We start from the raw sequence: 22,142 nt of genomic DNA on the forward strand, positions 1-22,142 counted from the left end.
GGAGGAACATGCATCCTCAGCCTGAGGCAGCATCCCAGCATCTGAGGTTCTGTCTTCTGCTCCCCAATTCTAAGTTCCTTTAAAGTAGAAAACCACAGGTTTGGGAGTTGAGTCCATCCCACCCCCACTGTTTCCTAGTGCCATGATCTCCTTAAGTCAGAACAGCCGCAAACCCCTAGGTGACGTTCCTGATGCCAGTGACTAGGAGAGACAGGGTGACAGTTGTGTTTGGCAGGACTATGGCCTGCCTTGATCTGTAGAAGTTTTCTCTCTTGCTTGTGGTCCTTGGCTCTTAAAAACAAACAAACAAACAAAAACAGTGACCTCCTCATCAAGTTGACCTACTGCCCAGATAGACCAAGATGAATCAGGCCAGCATGGGAGATTTGGGCTCCCTCTGCCAGTCCTAGCTGGGTGCTGTGTAAGAACAGACAGGGCAAATCTGCTTTCCTGTAGCCAGGGAAAGGAGGGTAGTGCAGCCACTGAGGGTCCTAGTTCCCTTCCCAATGCCTGGAGGGAACTCAGCCACAGGCTGGAGCCACAGGCCTGGGATAAGCTTGGCCACACTCTCAATCAAAGTATTGGACAAGGAGTCCTTGCCTCAGCTGTCCTGAGATCCATGTGAAGCTAGGTCCACCACCCACCCATGTCCATATTAGCTTCCTACCAGGACACACCAGGAGGGGACCATGAGTCATTGGCTCCCACGAAGACATAGTCTGCTATAGGGAGGATTACGGCTCCTGTGTGGTTAGTAGGTGCCCTCAAAGCATTCAGATGCCCAAGTTCTCTGTTGCTAAGAAACAAGACCAAAGCTAGGAGTCCAATAGTCCACCACCATCACCCACATGTCTCCCAGTGTGTGGCAACCTGGGTGAATCACTTCACCTCTCTGGGGCTGCTTCCACACTCACATGCAACAGAGCAGAGGAGACCATGGTGCTGCCAAACATCACCCAGTCTTCAAGCACTGGCACCAGCACAGGTCTAGGTTAGACATGGAAGCCCTGGGCTGCTGAGGAGGCTGGAGCGAGAGCTCTGAGAAGGCCTGGGAGGGATCCCACCACCATGAGGTCTGTACACACTGGCCTTTTCTTGTATGGTACAGACACTTCAGGGAAGCTGGCAGAGACTCAGCCTGGGTCAGAGCCAAGGAAGACCTGAGGACACAGATGAAAGGGTCTAAGGAGGCCACAATCCTGAACAGACCAGGCCCCAGGTCCTGGCTGCACCAACAATGTGCAGAGGCATCCCAGGAAGGCAAAGAGTTTACAAACAAAGACAATATAAAAGCCACCCCCATTCATATCCAGCCCCCACTCACAAACACACACACACCACACACAGAGACCCATGTACATACACATATGCTCTCATTCACACCGACAGACATACACATACTCCCTTGAACACACATGCATGCTGACACTCACACCCACACACACAGTCACGTATATTCACACCAACGTGCTCACACATTACCTCACATACAGTCAGGCTGACAGGCACACACAAACACAGTCTCTTGCTCTCAGCTACGCAGCTGCCCCATCAAGCTGTCCTCCCTGGCTGTTGTCAGCACCCACCCTCAACTGCTCCCCCAAGATGGGAAACGCCAGGAGAGGTTAGAGAGCTGAGTCCAGGAGGAATCCTGCCTGCAAAGCCCAGAAGGCAAGGGGCTGAGCCCTGGTCCCTCATGGCCAGGGCAGGTTCTTCAGGCTGGGGCCTCAGTCTCCCAGTGCACACGGGAGGAGAAACACTCCTAAGCATGGGCCCACAGGGAATGGCATGAGAGCCAGGCCGGAAACTGAGCACAGCTACAGGCTGCCTCTCCTTTTCTGGATGAATTTGTTATGGAAGGAACTTCCAGACTGCTCGGAAGTGAGAGAGGAGGGTCAAGCATTGGGTCTTCCGGAATGCACCCTTGGGACCATGAGCCGGCCTTCCCAGGCACAGCACTGCCTTTGTCTGGCTCTGAAAGGCTCTGGAGAGGGGGAGGGGAAGAGACTGTGGGGGCTGTATGGCTGATGTCATCTTCAGAGCAGTCCAGCCCCTGCATCTTACCCAGACCTGGAGAGTGCTTAGTCCTTATCAGCCTCGGTTTCCCCCACAACACAGAGAAAGCTCAAGAAACAGAACCAAGCAGAGCCTTTTCAGATTCACACATAGGAATACAGATCCAGTCTTGTCAAAGCAACGGATCCAGCTGTCCACTACCAAAAGCTTGGCCCCTAGGTCCATACGGCCCGTCTCAGATGTCCCTCCAGTTCCTCCTGCCATGTTTCCTGAGCCCACAGTCTTCCCACCTCCAGGGATGGTGCCTTATGGTGGTCTTCCAGAAGTATTACAGATGCCGCTCAGGGAGCTAGCCCTTAGGAGAGCACATGGTACCCCTCAGCCCCACAGTGGACACCCTTTGTAAATTCAGAGGCACAGGCCTCCAGTGTTTCTAATGATGTTTCCTATTGACCTCCCAGGTACCCTGTCCTGAGCCTGCTCTGTCTGAGTATCATCAACTTCAAAACAACACTGAGGTCATTTTACCCATCTCTGTACACCATGAGGACATGCCAGCCAGCATGTATGGTCCACTCTGCTCCAACCCAAGATGGCTGTTAGAGCCGACAAATATGTCCTACCCCTGCCTACCACCCACTGTGCCTACAGGGAGAAGATGAAGGCGACACATCCCACAGGCAGCAGAGCTCCATGGGAAACTACCCCATATCCAGCTTCAGAACTGGCCAAGTACCCAGTCCTGACAGGATGCGGTCTAGCAGAAGAAAGCTCTGAAGGAAACAAGGTAGAAATGAGACAAGAAGCTGGGTGTGATGGTATATACCTGCCACCCCAACACTCAAGAGGCTGAGGCAGGAGGATGGAGGATTCTGGGCCAGTCTAAGCTATAACACAAGACTGTTTTCAATAAAAATAAAATGAAAGAAAAGTAATGAAATAGGGCAAAGAAGGTCACTTCATTATCTTGGTCAACCTGATTCCTAAACTAACAGGCAGGGTCACAGTATGCTAGGCATGTGCACCCGCCAGGTTCCCATTGGTCAGAATCAGATCTAACATAAGCCACCATGTCTTTCCCCAGCAGGCTAGCTCAGTTGCACCAATGTAGACTTTCCACTGACTTATGCAAATCTGTCTTCGAGACCTGGGATTTGAGGACCTTAAGCGATGGGGCAGACTTTGTCTAATGCTGCAGACAACTTTATTTCCGTTTCAGCGTACTTTTGTACACGGATGTAACAAAGAAAGCAACGGTCCAAGGAAGGTTGAGTTCAGAAAAACATGATCAGACACAAAAGCCAGTGAGCACGTACTGAACGTTAACAAAGCAGTCCTTTCCAGAACTTTCGCAAGACAGACCAATTTAAACACAATTGCCTGGCACGAACCGTAGATTCTATCAGGGAAAACATGAAAGCCAGGGAGAAGGCCGGATCCAGATTCGGGGTGCACTGAGGACAGCACTCAGCAAATCCTTTCACCAGAGTGGTTTCTATAGCTGTGTTCTGACGTCCAACAAGAATAAAAATGTCTTACAAACTGAATGCAAATATTTGTCACGGGAGGCACAAAATAACATCCAGGAACAATCCAGGGAACAAAATGCACTTGAGGTAAAAGGCCTAGTGCCTCTCTCACAGTTCCCCAAGACACTGGTCACCAGGCGTCATTCTTTTGACTGTGTCCTGACACCACCAGAATGCTATTTGACTCAGGTTGAGGACAAAGGGTCCAATGAGCAGCGACTCCTTCTGGCTTTTGTATGTGTGGTGCTGGGGGTGCAGCCCTCATGCATCCACTGAGCCACACCCCAGCTCAGACTTATGCTGACATCTGCAGCTACAGTCCTTCCCAAGACCCTGACCTCTTGACCTCTGCTTGGGAAAAGCCGATGACAGCCTCCAGGATCTTGCCTGGTCTGTGCCTCCTGACAGGCTTTCTGGCCCCACTTTCCTGCAGGCCTCACCCTCTCCCCTCAGCTGGAGGTACACATGTCTGAGGAAGAAGAACCCCTCAGAGGGAACTGTTCCCTGCTGAACACACAGGATGTGCTCCATTTGCATTCCCAGGCCAGGAATGAGGCCTGTGTTATGTCCTGGACCCAAAGAGTGTCTAGTCTCTGACTACTGGCTCAACTGGCATCCTGCACTACTGGCTGGGCTCAGAGGAAGGAAGGTTCTCTACCCCAAAGCCTCCCTATAGAGTCTAGGAGGGATGCTAAGATGAATAATGCCTGAGGAAAAAAACAGGAAAGAGACACAGAGAGACAGAGAGAAGAAGGGAACCAGGAAAGATCCCTCTCCCCACACACCCACTATACCCCAACCATCCCTGCCACAAAAGGACTGGAGGATTTCCAGTTCAGTTGCCTCTTGTGCATATGTACATGCATAGTGTGCGCGTGTCTATATGTGTCGCTACATGTGTGATATGTGTATACATACGTTCACAGGTACATTCATCCATGAGTGCATTTGCAGAGGTCAAAAAAAGGTTCACCTTTTGTCAGCGAGGCTGGCAGCCAGCAAGCCACAGCAATCCTCCTGTCTCCACACCGCCACGACACTGTGGTTATAGCTTTCTACATGGCCACATCTGTCATTTTAAAAGCATGTGTGCTGGGCATTTAAACTCAGGTTATCATATGCTGAGACCAGCAAATGCTCTGACCCCGCTAAGCCATCTCCCCAGCCCTGATGCCGCTTGGTTTTTAACCATCTCCTTCTGACACAGATGAGAACATGAGGTCAAAGAGAGAAACAAGAAGTCAAGATTTGCTTTGGCCACTTGTCTCCAGCACTGAGACTTCATAGGTGTCTCTTGAACAAATGATGCAATGAATGAGAACAAATGAGTAAATGTATGGGGTGCCATCCTAGCACCAAGTTCTCTTTATATTTGAATGGAGGCTGAGGATAGCCCACGGCACACACGTCTCAGAAGGATCCTACACACATGTGCATGGCTGGCTTTGGGGATACCCAGCTGTGGGGCTTTCCCCTTACGCCTCTGCCATCCATGTCTCAGACAACTCTTAGGATAGGTCCATAGTGGAATCCACCATCACCACCTAATCAGTGAGACCTGGTGCAGCCTGAGCTCTGTCTGCTGTGAGGTATTTTCTATCCTAGGTTCAACACACCGTAAGTGAGCATAAGTGAGTTTGCTGCTGCCCCAGGCCCTGGCCAGTGCCTTGACCACTAACAGATTTTCCAAAAGGCAGCACTTTGAGCATACACTTCCCAAGGGGCCTTGAGGGGCACTGAGGTCGGTACCAATGTCAGAAATTAACTCCTTTCCAAAAGTCACGTTGAAAGGGAGGTGGAGGCAGGGTGCACGTTGAAAGGGAGGTGGAGGCAGGGTGACGTTAACAGCTAGACTGACTACATAATGAGATCCTGCTTCAAAAAAAAAAAAAAGATTAAAAAAAGTTGTGTTTTGTTTTTAAAGCAAGCTGCATTGAGCTTAGCAGGGCACTGGGTCACAGACAGTAGACAAAACAGAACGGAAAAGAGAGGGCAAGCACTGGCCCTCCAGGAGGGAATCAGGGGCATCCAGGGCCATGTCTACTCCACAGCCTGCAGGTCAGGAAGCAGCAGAGGGTGTACGGGAATGAGGAAGCAACATATTCGAAGGATTGTTTCCTTTCTGGAAAAGGCGGGGCCAGGAAGATGCTCAGACTGCACAGCGCTTGTCCAAGCATGCCTACCTGAGTCTGATCCCAAGGACCCACTGCAAGAAAATGAACAGCAGCTGCTTGTACCTGCAGTGCCAGTGTCAGGGGCAGAGGCGGGAGGGTCCCTGGAGCTTGCTGGCCATTCAGTAAGCTTCAGATTCAGTGAGGGACATACCACAAAAACTTAAAGGGCACCTGATATCAACCCTGGCCTCCATGTGCACATGCTTACCTACACACACAAAGAAGAAAAAGAGGAAGAGGGGATGAAAAGGAAAAGACACACACACACACACACACACACACAAACACACACACACACCCCACACCCCACACAAAGGTGGACCCAGAGAGCCAGAGAAACCCTGGCCATCACCATCCCATCCATCACCACTGTCACCAGCAGGGGACAACCATGAGTCAAGCCAAGATGCCCTAGTTCTTGACAAGGTTAAGAAGTCACCATCTCTCACTTAATGAAGCTGGGACTGCCTCGTTGAATGGAATATTGGATTTCCCTCTGGAACCGACGATCCCTGCAGTGGCTGCCTTTTCCTGACCCTATGCCAGCTCCATTTTTAAAAGTCCTCTGGGGACACTCATTTTGGAAAATCAAATTAGCTTTGCTGTTTATTACCCTGTCTGAGCTCTCGTGTGTGCATGTGGTAGAACAGCCAGGAGCACCTGCCACAGTAATACCCCACGATGGCACAGCAGCCCAGGGGCATGGAGACCCTACCCAACCAAGGATAGGGCCCAGAGATGATGTCTGTGCTAGGATGGGACCCTACACTGCAGGAGGCACATGCCAAGATCATGGCTGATCAGGGAGTTCGGAAGTGCCAGCCATGTGGAATTGTGTTTCCTGACACAATGAACTACTGTACAATATTACTGTTATAGCCCATCAAAGAAAGCAGGGACTTACACACACACAAACATACACATACATATACACACACACACTCACACACAAACATACACATACACACACACACACACACAAGGGTGAGGCATGTACACATGTACATTCACAGAAGACACATTTATTGATCACCCACTATGTGTTGACACGGTTCTAGAAGCCACATGTACAATGGTGAACAAAACAGACATTATGAGCTTACATTGCTGAAGAAGGAAGACAAAAAAATCAATCAGTAAAAGACACAGCCTGGTCCAACTGTGAACATCACGTAGAAAAACAGAAGGGAACTGGGCCACAGAGCAGCCAGTGTGGGTCCTGGGTTGCCATTTTAAAAAGGAAGCTGATGGGTTGAGGAGAAACCTGGGCAGACACTGGGCTGCAAAGGGAGCTGGTGAAATGGCAAATGCCAAGGCCTGTGGCAGAAATGCAATCAAGCCCATGCCAGGGAACCTTGATAATGACCCGGATGCTTCCTGATACGTTATCACATACAGATTGGCTGTCTTTCCTCCGTATCTCCACCTGGAATTCTTGCAAGTGATGACCTACAAATGGGTTATGGGGACTCGACCAGACACCCAGACAGGAGAACCAGTGACTGGCACTCTATCTCATACTGAAAGGAGTCGAGCTTTGGTCTTGCTGTCTATTGTAATGCTAAGTATGGGCCCCTAAGACCTGGAATCTGCATGTAGACCCAAGTGACTCTGTGACCCTGACACAGAGTTATTTCTGATTGGTAAATAAAGATGCCAACAGCCAACAGCTGGGCAGAACAGACACAGGTGGGGCTTAGGTTTCCCAGGCTTGGCATCAAAGGAGAACCGTGAAGAGGAGAAGGTGAAAGAGGAAGGAGAAGCTGCCATGGGTTAGGTGAGCCATAAAAATGTGGCCCTGAGGGCTAGCCAATTGCAAAGAGCAGCCCAGATGAAACATAGTAAGTAATGACTCAGGGTTATAGATAGAAAATAGATTCTAATAGCATAGGGGGTAGATATCTGCCCAGCTCTTGTGTGTTTTTCTAATCCAGGAACTGAATGGTTAAAGGCAAGGTAGGAACCCCAGGTTGGGATTAAATACAGTTCAACAATAGAAAGGCTATAGCTCTCTCTCTCCCTGAGTGCATCTGAACACACACTCCATGGTGACAGGGCTCTCCTCCTATGACAGCTGCTATGTTTCTGGTGCCTGGCACAGTTGCTACTAAGCAGACACTGGTGGTGTGAACAAATACCCTGAATGATGGGCTATCTCTGGGCTGTGTGATGGAATGAGGAGAAGGCCCAGAGAACCCTGATTTGGAAAGAGAAGGGCTTGGTCTCTCAGGCCAACTGACCCTTCAAACAGGAGAGGAAACAAGAGGGAAACTGGAGTAAAGAAGTCACTAAGAGTGCGGGAAGGGTGTGGGGAAGAGGCTGCACCTTGCCTGACAATCTTGCAGAGACTTCAGCCAAAGTTGGCAACCTGGCTACTGCGGAGGAAGATTGAACTGGCCTGGTAACAGGCTGGCTAAGGTATGAGATGCCCCATTGGCCACAGTGATATTAATATTGACAGTGTCAGGGAATGGCCATCCAGGGCCTGGCACGATATACCTACAGCCTGCGCCTGATGCTTCATCTGCAAAGTGGACGTAGTCAATGTCAATGTCAATACATGTCCTGTGAGTCAGTATGTGCACTGTGATAGGATGGAGCTTTGATGGTTCTCGGAGCTCTTCCAGGGGAGGGCCACTGCCAATTCTCCAGAGGCTTATCTGGGCTTTAGGAAAGCACCAAGACACTGGAACAAAGATCTCTCACAACACAGGGCAACGGTCTCAAAGAGCCTCAGCTTCCTAGCCCTGGGTTCTAAGGAAAGCCTGCTATCACCTATCTCTCCCTCAAACAATGCCTGCCTAGTCCCCCTCCTGCTGTGGTAACATTGCCCTTGGTGGTCCCAGGACCCACTCAGTGCCCACTGATGACAATCTTCCACTTTGCCTTCTAGTTATTCCTTGGCCAGTGAAGGACAGCCTATCCCCTCTGCCTGACTTACCAGCCCCCAACAAGAAAAACCTGTCTCACTAGGTCAGTCTCCAAGTGAAGAGGGCCTGGAGCAGGCCCCTCCACCCACAAACACACACACACACACACACACACACACACACACACACACACACACACACACACTTCTGTCAGGCTAAGAGGGAGAGGGGCTTGGCTAAATGGGTTCTGGAAAGACACCCACATGACAGACTGGATGGAGGTGTCAGGCCTGGAGAAAGGGGAGCATAAATGCCTATAGGTAACTTCCAGGTCCATCTGAACCCGAGTGAGGTGCGCAGTAAGGGCAGACCCCATCCACCAGAGTTCCACTGTATTGGGATGGAGACAGCACCAGAGTGAATTCAATTTTCATACGCAAGACCTGAGCAGCTTCCACACACAGCTTTAAGAAGGAAAAACAGCAGGAGCCAGCACAGGCAGATCCACAGAGCTCAAGCTGCTTTGCTCTTAGCCTGGGCACTGAGCTAGAACTGGCTAACGCCCTTGGCTTTAGAAGGAAAAGAAATAAGGTCCCAGGCAGAAGGTTTCTTGGGCCAGTTTATACTGTTCTGTCTCTGAGACAGGAAGCTCTGGACGTGAACTCTGTTGGGGAAAGTCAGGCAAGCAGGAGCAGCTAGGGGTCTAGCACTTGACCACTGCTCACTGGATGAGCAACACAGCTCTCTCAGAGGACCCACTAAAACCACTTGGAGACACGCCTCAGAACTCTCTATAGTGGCTCTTCCCATCTGCCCACTAACAAGGTGGTCACCGCCGAGGACAACAGCCAGCAAGAACAACTGTAAAGGCCTGACTCAGCCCACTGTTTTGTGAATTCCTACACACCCTCCCCCTACTTCCAACCACTCTGGTTTTCTGTGCCCAAGACCACACACAGTGGTTTCTAGCTGGGCTCAGGCCTGAGCTAATGCAGCCTGAGCCAGGTTGTGACATTCAGTAGATTTAAGGCCTTCTCCTTCCCTAGGATGGGGCCAGCTTGAGGCTAGAATCAGGGTAGCCAATGCTCTCTCTCCCCTCACCCTTGTCCTCCACTTCCAGCCTCCTGGCACCTGGCTTCAACCCTGTACATGTGTCCTGTTTTTCGGGTCTAGCCCAAATCTGAGTTGCTAATCTGGCAGAAGTTAACAAAAAACTCCTAGCATCTTCCAGAAACATTTGCCCTGGTTCTCAGTTTCAAATTATCGTGACCTCTGAAATCACCCTAGTCTGCAGTAAGATCCTGAGGGACCAGGCCAACCTTCTCAGCATCCCACTCTCTGGCCACTGGCCCTGCCCTCCTCATTCATCCTTACTGGCTGGACACAGTGGGGGCTTTCACACGGACCATCTCAGCACCCCAGTCCCGTCCTGAGTTCCAAGGCCTTGCATACTTACATGTGGATGCCAGCCCGCACAAGCAAGATCCATCCCTCTTGCGTCCTCCCCTGGGATGACGCTGGGCACACTCAGGTCACACAACCTAAGAAGGTGTATTTTGGCCCTGGAAGTCAGTACTCAGGACCTAGAATTTCAGAACTCTGGGAATTTAGAAGGGAGATTTCAGCACCGAATGGCCAGCACTGAATGGCTTAGCTGCTTAGCCCCATAGACTTTTTGACCTTCCCTGTGGGTCATGGCCAGAGGAAGGACTGAGCTGGACTTCTGACATGGGGGAAGGGCAGAGTCTGACAGAAGGAACACAAAGTAGCATTCAGATGAGGGGTGAGGCTGTGTCCTGATGACAGACAGACTGGCAGAGGTTGCATGATTTCCTTTCCAGTATGACTTGGTGGCGAAGGAGTATTTGATGATTCCTCCTGGGGCCAGTGTGCCCTTCAAGGGGAGGTGGCACACTATGCATAGAATACCTGCTATCAATACCTACCCACAGAGCAGGGGCCCAGGAAAAGATGTGATTATCTCAGGGCAGTAGAACGGTCCCAAACATCCAAAGAGGGATGATTTCAGCTAGTCTTGGGACAGGAAAGTAAGTACTGGTGTCTCAAGAATTTAAGGACTTAAACAGATCGCCAGGGGAAGAAGATATTAGTTTCTAGACAGGGAGGGTCATGAGGCCTGTTGCTACAGCTCAGAGGCCAGGCCAGTCAGGTGGACTTTAGCTGGGGGACAACGGGAAGTAGAGACACCCTGAACCTTCTTGTCCCTAACAGTCAGTGACTACAAAGTGATGGAGAATAAGAAGGAAGGCCCTGCCCATCTCAGGGGGTCCCCAGCCTCCTGGAAAGTTCTTTGTGCATTCCCTTGGTGACAGGGATTGGGAGTTGGCCAGTGTTTGCAATCTTTATCCCATGATTCTTAGGGCTTGAGCAACTGTGATTTCCATTTGAGGGGAGATAAAACTGAACCTTAGGGAGACGTGGTTACTGCCCAAAGTCTATGCTTGTGACTATCTGCTGGTCCTCCAGCGGCCTCAGCTACCACTGAGTCAGGTGTCCCTGATCAGAAAAGGCAGTGGGAAGAAAACTGGGAGTCTTACAAAGTTCCAGGGTCCCCCAAGCCTACCAGGTCTCACCTAAGGGCCTTTGGAAAAAGAGGCAGAGCTGGTCCACAGATGGTCCAGCATTCCTACAGGATACTGGATTCCTACATTGCTGGACAAGATACTGGAACCACTGTGAACCCAGTGACAGCATGGGGGAGCATGGCAAGCCTTGGAGATGGCACCTGCACCACCCAGAGGGCTCATTTTCTGGCCATGGCTGATGGACATTTCAGCCCTGCTCTGCCTGGTTATAGTATAGATTCAAGGTGGGGACACAAGGTACCCAGCACACAGCAGTGAGTTGAGTAAAAATGACAGGCCAGTTGCTGAAGAGGCAGTGCCCCGGGGCTTCTCTGGGGTTGGTGTGACCCTGCCCTCTGCAGGTCTAAGTGGGTCCTCTCCAGAACAGCCCTGTCCAGCATTGGTATTGAGACTCTGTGTCCGCTCTGTAGGTTCGGCCTCTTCTTCCTGGCTGTAGCGACAGCCCAGTCTTGGTTCACAGGTCTCGGTTAACAATCAGACTGAGCAGGCCAAGTGCAAGGCTCATCACTGCCATGCCATTAGAGAGAAAGCCATTATCCATACCAAGACTCATCTCTGATACACTATCAGAGAGAGAAACCATTGTCTAGATGAGATTCATCTCTGACAAGCCATTAGAGAGAAAACATTGTCCGTTCAAGGGACAGGAGATTCTGGCTCCTGAGAGATGTCAGGGTGGGGAGCTAAGCAGATATTCTCCTAAAGCTAGGAGACAGGACCCAGGAGAGCCACCCCAGGAGCCATAGGATTAGGACCAGACTGGCCACCAGCAGGTGTCGCTACAGCCAGAAAGAAGAGGCCGAACCTACAGAGCGGACACAGAGTCTCAATACCAATGCTGGACAGGGCTGTTCTGGAGAGGACCCACTTAGACCTGCAGAGGGCAGGGTCACACCAACCCCAGAGAAGCCCCGGGGCACTGCCTCTTCAGCAACTGGCCTGTCATTTTTATTCAACTCACTGCTGTGTGCTGGGTACCTTGTGTCCCCACCTTGAATCTATACTATAACCAGGCAGAGCAGGGCTGAAATGTCCACCAGCCATGGCCAGAAAATGAGCCCTCTGGGTGGTGCAGGTCCATCTCCAAGGCTTGCCATGCTCCCCCATGCTGTCACTGGGTTCACAGTGGTTCCAGTATCCTGTCCAGCAATGTAGGAATCCAGTATCCTGTAGGAATGTTGTGAGTGATACGTTGTTCTCCAGAATCTTACATGAGGCCACCCATACCCTTCTTACCCATAGATTCTGATCAGAGTCCCAACCCCTGGGCCACCCTGCACAGAGTGGCTCATAGCTATGGGGCCCAGCTGACCCAGCTTGTCCTACAGGCCCCAACAGCCCCATCCTCATCCCTCCTCCCCACTACCAAGGCAACATGGCTGCTGGCCAGGGCCTCTTCATTCCCAGACAAAGGCCTGAAGCAAACCACCCGGCTGGCCGCCCGAGCTCAGGTTGCTGCCTGAAGTGGGCCGGGCCGGGCATCGGATCATTCATGAAAATCAGGCCTCCACCATGTTCCTGGCCTTCAGTGGGACTCCAGTTCACAATCACCTCATTGTGTGGGTGGCCGTGAGGATTGCTCTGAGGAAGAGAGGAGGAGGGGGAGGAGAGGGAAGATGGAGGAGGGTGGGAGGAGCTGGAGTTAGAGGCAAAGAGAAGAGTGAGAGAAGGGAGGGAGGGAGGGAGAAGGGAAGAGGGGGCAGAAGGGTGGGACGTGCAGAGGAAGATGGTCCAAGAGCAGGAACACAGGTCCACAGTAGGTACTAATGGGCTGCTGGGACTGGGGAGGGTGCTCCTGACAAAGATGTTCCCTGCTCAGTGCTAAGACCACAGTGATGGTCTGAAACTTCCATATCTCCATCTCCCCAAAGGCTAGCTACAGGGATTACCTTCTTCATAGGAGGACAAAGATCACAGGCACAGAGACTATGTACAGAAGGGGGCCAGCCTCTATCTCCCCAGTGGACATTGTCTGTCCTCCTTAGAGAGCTCAGCTGGGCAAGAGCACAGTAGCTTCAGACTCAAGCCTTCTATCTTCAGATCCTGGCCACGGTTTTCACTCACTGATGCCTCCATTTCCCCACCTGAAAGTCAGAGGTGGCACCCTTCCCCTCCTTCATGGTGGAGCAGGTGAGTCGCGGCTGACACAGCAGGGTTGTAATCCATGTCCCACAGCCTTATTTCTGACCCAAAGTGGCCATGTCCATCCAAGCCTAACCATAGTACTGGGTAGGCTGAGATGGCATCCAGCTGCTGTGGCAGACACTGATGTTTGCTCTCCTCCACAGCAGGCAGTGCGTTGACTACTTCCCAGTTACAACCAGCAGAGAAAGGAACAGATCAGCCAACCAACAACAAAGGAAGTAGACCCAGGAGCAGGGACAGAAAGGGGGTGAGTGGGGGCCACGAGGGGAGAGAACATGGAGGACAAGGCACTGTGATGCTGTGATGCCCCGGCCACACCCATGTGTGTCACAGAATGAAACACTCACAGACAGGCCACCAGCCACTGCAAAGATCCTGGCACACTGGAAACCTTGGTCAGAAGCACCAAGAGCTCAAGGACTCCATGGGACACTAGGACTGTGGCCCATTTCATAGTACACATGGACAGATAGGCTTAGACACTGCAACCAAGCACCCCTTTCTGGTGTCTTCATCTAGGGGGCTTCAGTTGGTACAAGACAATGGGAGATGGGGCAAGCATCTCAGGATGTCTGGGATGTCACATATCAGTACCCCTCTTGATCCAAACTCTAAACAACCAGGTAGCGCTAAAGACCAGGTCCGTAGGGCATAAGTAACCAAAAAATGGGGCAGACATTATTGCTTTGCTTATCAGTCTGTGGAGAAGGAAGATGAATCAGGGCCAAGTTCTATGCAGTACTTTCTCAGCCATCAGCAGTAGACAGCCAAGTACCTACAGGACAAATCCCTTACCTTTGGCCCTGTGTCTCATTTCAACTATCTCTTGGAACATGTTTCCTTCTCCCCCTCCAGCTCCTGGCCACTGTCCTGTTCCCCAAGAGGACACTTGGTCCTCCAATCTGTCCCTCTACAGTTCTTTGCTCCAGACTTCCTGTGTAAGAGCCCACCTCCTGCCAACAAAAGCCCTCCCTACCCTCATGTGCCTCTCCTACCACAACAATATCATCCTTGGCCTCTGTTTCAGCCCTACATATTAGAGATGCATGTGTGTGTGTGTGTGTATGTGTGTGTGTGTATATGTGTGTGTGTGTGTGTGTACGCATGCATGTGTACGTGTGTGTGTGTGCGTATGTGTGTGTGTGCTTGTAAGAGTGTGTATGTACGAATTCACAGCACAATATTATCCTTGGCCTCTATTTCAGCCCTACATATTAGAGATGCATGTGTGTGTGTGTGTGTGTGTGTGTGTGTGTGTGTGTGTATGTGTGTGTGTGTGTGTCTGTGTGTGTGCATGTGCACTCAATTGTGTTTACGTGTGCATTCACAGGTATTCCAGAGCCTCTAAGTCACTGGGAGAGGAGGCAAGGCGCTGCACTATGGCTTGAAGCCCCTAGGCAACATGAGTAGAAAGGAAGCTAGGCCACAGTAACTGGGCTATGCTAATGCACCTTTAGTAAATGGGGAAATCCCAGTGGGGCCATATTCCAAGTGTGACCTAGTGGATGGGGAGTCAACACTGTACAAGAAGCTAACGCCGTAAGTGATGGAAATGAGTCCGTGTGAGGGAGCCCTGGTGCCTGCAAAGCCAGCTGTGCACCATCATGTGCTGTGCACGGTCCTCCTGCCAAGAGGATGCCCGATCCAGATCCAAAATGCTGGCCTGTGCCCAGCATCTTGGGGGAGATGTCTGCTGTCCCAGCCATGGCAGCAATCCATCAACCCCCACAGAAAGCAAGTAGTGAACCTCATCTAGATCTCCAAGTGTTCATCCCTGTGTCCAGAGCTCTCATAGGGACCACCTGCTGAGGAAATGCCATCTCAACTCACTGGATGTTGAAAACAACTGCAGCAATCCCCACATATTCTAGAATAGCCACTCACTGGGAGTCCTGGCCAGAGAGACTGTAGAGAGGGAATGCCTGTGACATCAGGCCAAGAAAGGAATCAGTAGAGAAACAAATGTGTGTGGTCAGAAAAACCTTAGTCACCACCACTCAGGTCCCTGATTTCAGAACAGGAAAAGGCAGAGAAGAAATTGAGCAGAGAACCCGGGTAAACTTGCTTCCTCCTTCCTCCTTCCTCCTCCTTTCTTCTCCTTCCTCCTCCTTCCTCCTTCTCCTTCCTCCCTTCTCCTTCCTCCACAGTTTTCCATTTTTAATTAATAAGTGCCTCTGAAAAGCCATGCAGCATGCTGCCAGAGTTCAGAGCTGGGCATGGGCTCTGTGCCGGAGACATCTCCAACAGCTTCTGAAGGAAAGAAGTCACAGATCCTACCTGCTACTTACTGATGGAGAACCTCATCCAGCCCTCCCAGCTCCCGCAAGGCAAGCTGCATGTAACCAAGCAATAGGCAGATGTCAACGAAGACCCCACCCCTGGCTCTTGTTAGCTCCCAGTGCAGCCTAGGCCTCCTCTCCCTCCCTGATGAACACATATTGGAGATTCAACTGCTGGAGAGCTATAAATCCCCTGAGCCAAAGCAGCTTTCTCCTCCATGTGTCCTGCTGGTGGAAGGTGGATGTTCCCTCTCAGGCCAGCCAGATCCATGGGAGCCCATTGACTATGAACAAACTTGCCACTTCACTTTGGTTAGCAAGACTGGATGGCACCCCTGTCTCAGGTCCTTTGATCTCCACAGGGCTCAGGCAGTCCCCTGATACTGCCTTGGGAGGGAGGGAAGGTAGATTCAAGTATGGGGGGGTCAGCTCACCTCTCTCCCCAAGGACTGAAATTATCCCAACACACACTTCAATGCCAAGAGCCAGGATCTGGCCTCACTTCACCCCAGCAAGACAGAGAACTGCTTCAGATCTCCTCCCCCCACCACCAATTGTCTCCTGTCCCCAACCTCCTAACCCCCATCTCAACCAACATGTACACCTGAAAGCTGCTTTCCCCACCCATCCTGTGCAGGCAGGCAAGGTGATTGGCATGAGTCACTCGAGTGGGAACAAGCTGTGATATTCCTCTGCTGTGACCTTGAGCAACCCATGTGACTCTCCTCTCTGCACCTTCCTCTGGGCTTTCTCTCCTCTGAGACAGAATTCATCACTGAGCACCAGTGACAGTCACACAAGAACAGGGGCTGGCCACACAAAGGACATATCAACAGTTCTTGGCTGCCTTGTTCCACCTGACTCCTTAAGACACTACACAGGCTGGGCCTCAGGACTCAGCCAGCCCACAGGCCTCAGTTTACTGACCATGCTCACAGAAACACTTCTCCCACCAGTGCATCATCACAGGCCTAGATCTACACACAGGGACTGGGTCCTGAAGCACAGGGGCAGGATAGGCCACCATTGCAGACATACCAGGCAGAAACCAGGGATTTTTAAGTGGGGACAGACAGCTGGCTTCACCTCTAGTTGTCACTAGTCCCAGAGGTTCTCCTGGTAGCATTCCATCCTGTTACCCTGTCCTCACTCCTGAAGCAGGCTTCAATATCAGCTCATGGCTGGCTTCACACCAGGTTCTTCAGCCACAGGGCTCCTACAGGTTCTCTAACCTGGTCTCTCCTCTGGATTTTGGTAAAAATCCTCTCGCTGGCTGCACGGGCTTCGCACTTCATCTCCTACCTCACTTTCACTCAGTTCTGAACTTCTTGTGTCCCATCTGCCTCTACATTGAGCGGCCAAGATCTCTCCCCTCAAGACCTCTGCACACACTTCATGCCCACCCGTACCTAACTTCCTTAGCTCTTTCTGATGGATCCCTTGGATCTCTTTTTCTCCTCCTCAGAGAAGCCTCCTCCAATCAAGTCAGAGTTCTCCTGCTGTCAAATCTTAATTGCCTAGTGGAATAGTTAAATAGCCATCCCTAGTTCTCCTCTGGCCATGCTGCTAGGGTCTCCTTCCTGGATCCTCACAGTCTTCCAGTCCTACTTGGAGCTCAGTCAGGTCCTGCCTACATCTGTGGAATGACTGTGGGAACAAACTGTTGCAGCATGACAACTTAGAGGGCAGCCCTGCCACCACACCCAACATACATATGTCGTATGTCTGTACAGATACTTCTGCACCCCCTCCCCACAAACACACACAGAATTCAGACCAGTAGCAGACGTGGATGCAGGGGGTGGCCTAAAGTGACACTAGTCATAACAAGGATAAGAGATAATGCCTACAAAGCCACCAGCTTCCAGGCACCCATGGTATCTCTTCACCCATCCCTGTGGTCCCATAACATGGTCCTCATTTCATAGGTGCTGATGCTCAGATCTGAAGGTCTTGTACATCCCCCCACCCTCCATGATTGCCTGTGTGCTTCTCCTCTGTGTCCTAATGGGAAGTTGAAGACACAGAGGTCTCCAACAAAGGGGAGCCATCCAACAGATTGCAATCACTACTCAGAAGAGCCTGGTCATGTGAGAACAAAAGGTTTCCCTGTTCACAGTGGTTTGCCACGGCAGCGGACGTTGCTGTCCTAATACACAATAGATCCCCAGTGACCCATATACCCAGGGACACCTTCCTCCCCTGAGCCTACCATGTTTCAGCCATCACCAATACTAGCTCTAACAATGAGACACAGTGAAGACAAATGGAAAAACTGAGGCTCAGAGCAGGGGAGTGTCTCCCCAAGTTCACATAATTTGTATGTGCCACTACTCTGAGCCCAATCCCTCCACAGCCTGGATACTCTGCAAGACCATGTTCAGAACATCAAATCAAGCACTGTATGATGGTTGGTTTTATGTCACAAGCTGGAGTCATGGGAGAGGAGGGAACTATGGTTTAGAAAATGCCTCCTTGAGAGGCTATGGGCAAACCTGTAAGCCATTTTCTTAAATAGTGATTGATGTAGGAGGGCCCAGCCCACTATGGGCTGGAGGTCCTGGGTTTTACAACAAAGCAGACTAAGCAAACCATGAGGAACAAGCCAGTAAGCAGCACCCCTTCATGGCCTCTGCATCAGCTCCTGCCTCCGAGTTCCTGACCTGACTTCCCTCAATGATGGGCTACAATGAGGAAATGTAAGCCAAATAAACCCTTTTCTCCCCAGCTTGCCTTTGGTCTTGGTGTTTCATTGCCTCAATAGTAACCTTGACAAAGACACATAGAACAGAGAGGTTCAGGCTCTCACAAGAGCATTACCATTCAAAAGAAACCTGGAGATAGCTAGTGTGGGTGGCCCAGGTTCTTAAGGTTTTACCCATAGTCTTTCGAAGCAGTCACCAAAATACCACTAACTTCCAGTTACCAAGCATCTACCCACTGTACCCAAGACCATTCACATGCCACAAAGGCCTACAAAGTAGGTACAGGGACAGCTGTGAGCACAGCCAGGCTCTAAGATCCCCCGACAGCCTGATAGACCAGGCCAAGTGTGGGTTCAAAGCTCATTTGACCTCAAACTGTGTTCTAAGTGTTCCCTATCAGTGCAGGGCAGGATAGTACTATCATGATGAACCCTCTGCACGGTGGGGTTAGAAGCTGCTGTTTGCCTCTTTCTGCACACCTCCAATCCCAGATGTCCACAGGGAAAAAGTAGGATTGTCCCTACAGAAGAGCACCACACATTAAAAAGGGGCTAGGAGAGCTGGGTGGTGCTGGCGCACTCCTTTAATCCCAGCACTTGGGAGGCAGAGACAGGCGGATTTCTGAGTTCGAGGCCAGCCTGGTCTACAGAGTGAGTTCCAGGACAGCCAGGGCTACACAGAGAAACCCTGTCTCGGAAAAAAAAAAAGGGGAGGGGGGTAGCTAGGAGATGGTTAATGGTTAAACACACACTTGCAGGGCAAACACAAAAACCTGAGTTAGAATCCCCAGTACCCATGTTTAAAAAAAAAAAAAAGTCCTGGTCATGCCACTTGAAGCCCCAGCATTGTGGGGGACATAGGAAGGGAGATCACCAGGGCTTGCTGGCCTCCAGCCTAACTCTGGGTTCAGTGAGAAACCCTGTCTCAAGAGAATAAGAGAGAGATGCACACATTCAGCATATGCACACCCAGATGCATGGATGCACAAGCACTTGTGTACACACACACACACACACACACACACACACACACACACACACCACAGTCCCAACCCATCCTCTTTTTAAGCAGCAGTGTTGCCTAGGTGAGGCAGGTAAAGACCCAGCCCCGTTGCCCTCTCTATTTGGGATGTGCAAATAGCTCTTGTTTGTTCTCCCACGCTGCCTTCTGCAGCTCCGGCTTTTATCCTTGAAGTGCTGCTGATAAGAGAGTCTGGAAAATGCTAATACCGGAGGACCGTCCCTGCAGAGTTATAATGAAAAGCTTTACATAAATTGTGATATTTCACTCCTGTCCCGGGTCTGTGAGGGCTTTATTAACTGCAGCCCCGTCTCTTCGGCAGTGCCTGCCGATCCACATTGCTGACTTCAACGCATCCAATTCATCAGGCATTTATCACGTGCCCACTTGGTGTCCGGCACCGTTCCAGGCATCAGGAGGCTTCATTCTGTCAATGAATATTTACTGAGGTTCCACTCAGTGCCAGGAAGACTGGCAGGTACATGAAACAGTGTGGTGAGCCGCAGGCCTGCCCTACTATGGACCAGAACATGGTGCAGTGAGCTCAGAGAGGCTTGTACAGGAGGACGCTTTGGACTCCTTCCTAGAGAGGAGGAGCAGGGTATGCTGGGAAGGGGCCTATACCTGAGAAGACCTAAGGAGAGGGGACCTAACAGAGTCCTCGGGGCCCTAATTGTATCTGTTTTCCTTAGGAGAGAGACCTCTACATGTCACCTATACATGAACAGATGGGACAGGTGCATTTTACTTTCAGCTCTACCCCATTGTCTCCCAATCTAACCTCAATGACACCTCCAGACAGGAGGAATGAGTTGGTCAGTGACCCCTTGCACAGAAGACTAGAGGAAGAGGAAGGAAGGTTCCAGAAGTAGGGAAGGCACCCATCTAAACAACACAATCTCAAGAAGGGCTCATGCCAAGGCCTCTGTGACGGACAGAACCCCACTCTGCCCCTCTAACTCCCATGATATTCTCGAGATGGGGGGCTGTGAAGAGGCTGTGGGGGGTTTAATGAGGTCGTGACAGGAGGGCCCATTCTGAGAAGATCATGATCTCAGAAGAAGGGGAGAAGCACAAGCAGGCAGAGGAGGGTCCCCCAACTCTAGCTCTGCCACCACTGATCTCTAACCACCAGCCCTGGGAACGTAGGAACCCCGTTGTCATTGACTAAGCCCCATCCGTGGCACTGGGCACATCTGCTGGGCGCATGCGCGCAGCCTGTATCCCTCACTCCCCTCTGTCCCACTGTGAGACCCCAGCATGCCGGAGTGCACAGAAGGTTTGAGTTCTCGTGGCCCAGCTGGCCTGTCTTGGAGCTCATCTTGAGGACATGGCAAATGATTCCGGCCAATTCCCAGGAGGTTCCACAGATTAGCCGTTCATCGGTCCCCCACTTTTGAGTCTTTCAGCACTGTAGAACCCCCCAAGATTCTCTCTGAAATCATCAGATGAGGCCCACAGCAGGGACTGCTTTCTGTAAAGGCTCCCTGCTGTCACGGTCCAAATTAGTGCCCCTCCAACAACCCGCCTCCTCCCCACCAGATCCACAGAGGTGAACAAAGTGACAGAGCTTCCCTGCACCATTTAAAAATTTTTTTTTCCTCCAATCTAGAAAACATTTTTAAAATATTTTTTTAAAAAATTATTTAGTTTTAATTCATGTGCACTGGTGTTTTTGCTTACGTGCATGTCTCTGAGGATGTCAGATCCCCCCTGGAGCTGGAGATGCAGTTGTGAGCCACCATGTGGTTGCTGGGATTTGAACTCAGGACCTCTGGAAGAGCAGCCAGTGCTCTTAACCACTGAGCCATCTCCCCAGCCCAAGAAAATATGTTTAAGGCAGCAGAAGCAGCAACCTTCCCTTCCAAGAGCAAATTCCTTATGTCTTCTGCTCTTCTAATCAGTGGGCAAGACCACAAACCCGAGCCGCCTCCAATGCTGGATTAACAACCCCAAATTACCAGCAAGCTACCATCTTCCCTCTCCATGCCAAATTAAACACTGTCAATATCAGTCTCAGACTATCATTCTTGGGGTGTGGGTAGGGGTGGGGGGGATGCTGTGTGTGCACATGTGTGTGCAAATGTGGGTGCATGAGTAGGGAGGTCAAAGGTCAACCTTGGGCTTTCATGCCTCAGAAGCTGTCTACCTTGTTTTTGGAGACCAGGTCTCTCATTGATTTGGAACTCACTAATAAGGCTAGGCTGGCTGGCCAGTGAGCCCCAGGGATTCCCCCTGCCTTGGATTCTCCGCATGCACAGCCATACCCTGGGTCAAGCTCAGGTCAGGCCTTATACTTGCAAAACAACAGCCTTACCTACTGAGCACATTCACAACAGTTATCTTGGAGAGATGGCTCAGCGGTTAAGAACATAGACTGCTCTTCCAAAGGTCCTAGGTTCAAATCCCAGCAATCACATGGTGACTCACAGCCATAGGTTCAAATCCCAGCAATCACATGGTGACTCACAGCCATCCGTGGTGAGATCTGATCCCCTCTTCTGGGGTGTTGGAGGACAGCTACATACATATAACTTAACATATAACAAATAAATCTTTTTTTAAAGAGTTTTTTAAGACAAAGTATTATCTTTAAACTTATAAACTTATAAAACTGGTTGATCTCTCCAGAGGACAGTGTGGGACATAGCCACCTACCCACGACTAAGTGACAAGGCTAGGACCTAGAGCTCTGTATCTGCCGTCCTTCCACAGTCTGCTGGAAACCAGATGGAGCAAAGGTCACTCAGTCTCTGGCCTTCTTCTGGAGTACACAGCTCCAAGTTTCAGAGCCTGTC

General features: G+C 50.9%; 1 protein-coding gene and 1 long non-coding RNA gene across 4 annotated transcripts in view; one reads left to right on the forward strand and one right to left on the reverse strand.

The window, feature by feature from the left end:
* The window catches only part of Sorcs2 (sortilin related VPS10 domain containing receptor 2), a 365,519-nt gene that overhangs the window by 285,263 nt on the left and 58,114 nt on the right, over positions 1-22,142 (reverse strand). The window lies entirely within an intron of this gene.
* LOC116070414 lies at positions 12,792-15,814 on the forward strand. Of its 2 annotated transcripts, none has more exons than XR_004110378.1 (4): positions 12,792-12,955; positions 13,067-13,325; positions 13,484-13,587; positions 14,671-15,814. It is a non-coding gene; the product is annotated as an uncharacterized LOC116070414 (long non-coding RNA). The 2 variants fall into 2 exon arrangements; XR_004110379.1 differs by having other exon boundaries at positions 12,792-12,951; positions 13,096-13,325.

The sequence above is a fragment of the Mastomys coucha genome, unplaced genomic scaffold (assembly GCF_008632895.1).
Source record: "Mastomys coucha isolate ucsf_1 unplaced genomic scaffold, UCSF_Mcou_1 pScaffold22, whole genome shotgun sequence".
Classification (NCBI taxonomy): Eukaryota; Metazoa; Chordata; class Mammalia; order Rodentia; family Muridae; genus Mastomys; species Mastomys coucha.